The sequence below is a fragment of the Danio rerio genome, chromosome 4 (assembly GCF_049306965.1).
Source record: "Danio rerio strain Tuebingen ecotype United States chromosome 4, GRCz12tu, whole genome shotgun sequence".
Lineage (NCBI taxonomy): Eukaryota > Metazoa > Chordata > Actinopteri > Cypriniformes > Danionidae > Danio > Danio rerio.
Window position 1 is genome coordinate 48710271 of NC_133179.1, and position 6010 is coordinate 48716280.

A 6010-nucleotide genomic window follows, 5' to 3' on the forward strand; every position below is an offset into this window, starting at 1 on the left:
TACAGGTAATGTTGAAGCAGGGTGGGAACTAAACTTTGCTGCCCTGCAGTTCTCCAAGAACTTGGAGTTTGACCCCCATGTTATATAGCAGGGGTGCTCAATCCTGTTCCTGGAGATCTACCTTCCTGCAGATTTCAGTTGCTACCCATATCAAACACACCTGCCTGTTATTATCAAGTGGTGTTCAGGTCCTCATTAATTGGTTCAGGTGTGTCTGATATGGGTAGCAACTGAAAGCTGCAGGAAGGTAGATCTCCTGGAACAGGATTAAGCACCCCTGGTATATAGCATACTCTTAAAGCAACTTCCAACATTTATCACAATCACATATGCAATAAAAAAAAAAAAAAAAAAAACGCACACACACACACACACACACACACACACACACACACACACACACACACACAGAAAGTGCTGCAGTGAAAAGTGTTACTCTCTCCTCAATGCGAACCATGCATAAAGAACTGAAAAGCAAAAAACACAAAATAATCATTTTATTTTTTTTAAATTATTTAAAAAAGGCTTATGAAAAGAACACATAGATAGAGATATAGATAGAAACATGTTTGTCAAACACAGGCACATACTGTCAATTCTCAATAAAAAGTTTTAAATAATTCAAAAAAAAAAACAAAAAAAAAAACACTGAACAACACTGAAAATCCAAAGGATCCAATGTTTTATTGTTATAATTATTATTTATTTACTTTAAAAATCTCATGACAACAAACTTTTCTATTGTTTCTAATATAAATTCATAGGTGGAAACACTGCTCTGAAATCTGAAATAGCAACAAACTCACAACCTGGGACCTGACAGTGGAGCTTTTGTGTGTGGATGGTTATTTGTATCATGTTTTTGTGATTCCCTGTGATGATTTCTGTGCACATGTTACCTTACTAAGGTGATGGAATTTAATGGTTTTTATGTGCATTAAAACTGCTTATTTGCCAGAAAGATACATGAAATGTTAGCATCTGTACATTATGGCAGTATGCAATATCCAATAAATACATATACTTAAATAAAAGTAATGTAAGAAGTTACATGAGGAGAGGCTAACTAGCTAACACTGTAGCTTTCAAGTACACAGTTCAAGATAACTACAATATAACTTAAAACACAGCCTTATTTTAGAAACCCTCAAAAACATTTGAACACATTTTACTTACTCATTGTAGATTCTTATTTAAAGCCTAAAACATATCAGACTCTACATCTGAATTGACGGACAGAGAATAGAGCGCACAGCAGTAAACAAATCAAACACCTGGCTCCCTTAAAGGGCAGCATTTTCTGAAAACTTTTTCTAAAACTTTTTAGTTAAGAATAAGACAGTCTATGGGAGTGTCTGGTGATGCCTAAATCATTGTTTTCTGCTTTTAAAATGCACATCTCTATAAATAGCAACATAAAGCATCAGCGTAGATGGGACAGTACTGGTTGAACAGTAATTTGCCATTTATTGTCACAGTTACTACCTGTAATGTGTACGTAAAGTAAGTTACTGTAATTTATCATTTGCACTACACAATTTAATACAAAGTCTGCTCCTTTTACAGTAAAATACTGTTTCTTTTCATTACAGCTAAACACTGGCTATTTTATAGTTATTTACTGCATAATCTACGGTAAGGGTTAACAGTGTATAGCATCCTTGAATGTAAGGGGGTATTCGAGAGAACACGAAAAGGAAAGCTTTATTTCTTTATTTCTTCTTCTTTGAAACGAACTGATGCCGACTTTTTTGTCAAGAGACTCATTCCTCGGTCTTGGATGTGAAATTTTGGGAAACACAATGGGGAAACTCTGTTTACTTTAGTCATGGAACTCCACAATCTGCAGGTGTAATGGTTTTGATGCATCGATTTAAAGGAGATGTACTTGACTTTGTTGCAGATGAAAATGGAAGATGGTTGATTCTGACTATTAGACTGGACAACACAACGGTTATCATTTGTAATGTTTATGGTTATAATTCTAATTTGTTGAATAAGACTTTTTTTTGCCAAAATTTCAGACTTAATCACAAATGGAGCAATGTTCATGCTTCATATATTATATTATATGTTCAGGCGATTTTAATGACTGTATAGATGGTTTGATTGATAGATATCCCTCTCGTACCCTCCAACATGCTGGTCAATCCAATCTGGCATCTCTTTGTGCCTCATTATTACTTACAGATACTTGGCGCTTTTATAACCCTGTGAAATCAGAGTACACATGATCTAACAAAAGCAAGACTTTACAATCTAGAATTGACTTATGTCTGATCTCTAACACAGCTTTACGTAATGTTCAGGAAAATAATCATAGACATGCTCCATTAACAGATCATAAACTTATTTATTTATCTCTTAAAGGTTCAAAAGAGAATTCTAGTCTTAGAGGATATTGAAACTGAATAATAATCTTCTTAATGATCATTACTTTAATACCTGTGTTAAGAATATTGCAAGCAATAGTTTTACAGGATTAAAAGATCAATTCAAAAGTAACTGGGAACTTTTTAAATATAATGTAGGAAAAATTGCCTTCATACGTAGTAAAGAATTTTAAAAACTCAACAGGCAAAAGGAAATGGAATTACTGGATAATTGACATATTCTGGAACAGAAGGAAATTCATACTAAGGAAGACGAGGAAGAGTTGACTAAAATTCAATCTAAACTTGATCTAATGTACCTGGATCTTGCTAAAGGTGCTTTCCTTCGCTCTAGAGTCAAATGGCTTGAAGAGGGAGAAGAAAACACAAGTTATTTCTTTGCTCTAGAAAATAGAAACTTTAAAAGAAATCCGTTACCTGCAATAAATATTAATGGCAGCCAAAATATTTTATGGATCCCAAAGCAATTTTTGTTTTTTTCCTTTTATAAAACTTCTATACCTCCAATTTTGATGAAAATAATTGTGATAACTTCATTAAAGTAATGAATCAAAATATTCCTATTATAGATGAAGACTTTAATGATTTATGTCATTCAAATATAGCCACTCTTGAATTAAATGATGCACTACCTAAAATGAAAAGGGTAAAGCTCCTGGTATAGATGGGTTGACTGTAGAGTTTTTGGGAACACATTGAAAATCCTCTATAACATGTTTATTGAATTTATTAATAGTGGTGAAATGTCTACCTCCATGAATCAGGAAGTCATCTCGTTAATTGCTAAACCTGACAAAGATTCACAATTGATAGAAAACTGGAGAGCGATCTCACTTCTAACAATTGATTATAAACGTATAACTTTGGTATTTGCTAATAGATTAGGTAAATAGTATTATAAGTGAATGTCAAACAGGTTTTCTAAAAGGTCGCCACATAACTAATAATATTAGGCCAGTGCTTGATCTCTTAGATTATGCTGATTATGGAGATGATGAAGCTGTTATCCTTTGTTTAGATTTAAAGCATTTGACTCTGTTGAACACAGTTTTTTTCTTTTTTTAAACTGTAGAGTGTTTTGGTTTTGGGAATAAATTTCTAAAAGTCATCATTTTTTTACACCAATATTAATAGTTCTGTAATCATAAATACTTCTACAACTACGAGATTTAACATTTATCGTAAGGTACGTCAAGGTTGCCCAATTTCCCCATTTTTATTTGTATTAGTTGTTGAATTATTGGCAATTTGTATTATCAATAGTGAGCAAATTCAAGGTGTCAAAATCTTTGATAGAGTTTTTAAGTTTTCTCAATCAGCAGATGACTCGACCTTATTCTTCAAACACGCTTCTGTTATCCCTGATGCTATTTCTTTAAGCAATACTTTTTCAAAGGCTTCCGGTTTAACTTGAAATCTTTCCAAATGTGAAATTCTGCCTTTACACAGTTTAAGGAATAAACACATAATGAACATCCCAGTGAAATCCTCTGTCAAATACCTTAGAAATATTGTAACAAAAATACACTTAATAGACAAGACTTAAATGTTTCTTCTAGAATAAAGAAAACAAAAGCCGTGTTAAATTGCTGGTTACAGCGTGACCTTTCCATTTATGGTGGTGTCTTTTTATGTAAAGCTGAAGGTTTATCTCCGTTTGTTTATCCCGCCTTGTCTTTATTTCCTAAAGACTCTAATTGCAAAGATATCAATAACTTGTTCTTTTCTTTTATTTGGAAAAACAAGTCCCAAAGTATAAAAAAAAGAGTTCTTACTAATAAGAAAGCTGAAGGAGGACTAGAAATGCTTTATTTTGAAGATATCAATAAGACCTTCAGGATCAATTGGATTAAGAGATGTCTATCTACCCCTAATTCCTTTTGGAATCATTCATTCATTCATTTTCTTGTCGGCCTTGTCTCTTTATTAATCTGGGGTTGCCACAGCGGAATGAACCGCCAACTTATCCAGCAAGTTTTTACACAGCGGATGTCCTTCCAGGCACAACCCATCTCTGGGAAACATCCACACACACATTCACACACACACACACACACACTACTTTCACTAAATTCCATCAACAAGCTCTTCTTGCTTGGAAAATCTCTTACTGTCACAATGTTTCTCCTTTATTTGGAATAATGGCAATATAAGCTCTTCAAATAAATCTTGATTCGTAGTAAATTGGTTTAATAGAGACATTAATCCTCTTTTAACACTGTTTGACAGTGCAGGGAATATCCTATCCTATGAACATTTCATGTCTACTTAACAATTTCCCAATATTGTTTAGAGAATTGAATTAAATCTATCCCTGTAAAAATGATTCAACTTGTTAAAAATCATATTTGCTTTAATCTGCTGTAAACCCAAAACTACATTTAGAAGGTGTTGAGTTGACTGATAATAAATGTACTAACAGTCATATTCGTATTTTTTCAGAAGCAAAATAAAATCACTCCTAGAGGCACATTTTTCTGGGACTCTATTATAGTTAATATTAATTGCAAAAAAGCCTGGTTAACTCCCTTCAAATATTCTATTAATAATAAAATGAAGGAAATCCATTTTAAAATATTACATAAAATTTACCCAGTAAAATCTCTTTTATCAAAGCGCATTGAAATGGAGGATATCTGTGGATGAAGAGAGTCTTTGCCTTTTGTTTTTTGAAGGCAACATTGTAAAGAATTTCTGGAAAAATCAGCCAAATATATTTGTGAAAGGACAAAACTTAGTTATTATTTTACATTAAAATATGTAATTTTTCATTATGAAAACAAATGCAATAAATGTCTTGAATATATTGTTAACCTCTTTATTTTATTGTCAAAGTTTTACATACACAAACAGAAATCTGCTAAATCTTCTCCCACATTAACCGCCGTTTTTTGTATTTAATTTTTTTTTCTACAGTGAAATTGTTAAAAAAAAAACAAAATCTGAGATATGCATCAAATATTATGACACTTTTTATAAATTCCCTGTCAATTACTAAAATCATCAGATGTAGAAATGCTGCACACTACTTTGTGTAATTTTATTTATTTTATTTTATTTATCTGTTTTGTCTATCTGTTTTATCTATTTGTTTTGTTTTTTGTTGACTTTTACCATTGTTGTATTCTTTTTTGTGTGTTTCATTATTTGTGTTGTGTTGTGTGTTTGTTCCTGACAGTTATGCAATTAAAAACAAACAAAAAAGGTCACAGTGCAGTTAAACAACGCCTACTATCTGCAGCTCTAGACCACTCCCTAGCGGACACTCCAAGTCATTTTCTCAGGCAGTTATTCAATACAAAGACCAACACATCGTTGTGTAAATCATATCCATTTTAACTCTTCTTTGTATTTAAATTTATTTAAAAGTATATTTTAAGGATCATATTGATCTTTAAACCACTACAGAGACACGCTTTCATCTGCAGTTACACACGAGAGGATTATCAGTGCAGCGACACAACAGGACAACTCCTGAGCCTCTCAATGCCTGAGCTGTACTCATCAGAGCAGTCACACATGGGGAATATAATACAAGCTGTGCTAGACTTCATGAAGAAAGATTAGAGTATATAGATTTGAGTATATATGTGAAAGCAGTCATTTTATTTTCTACA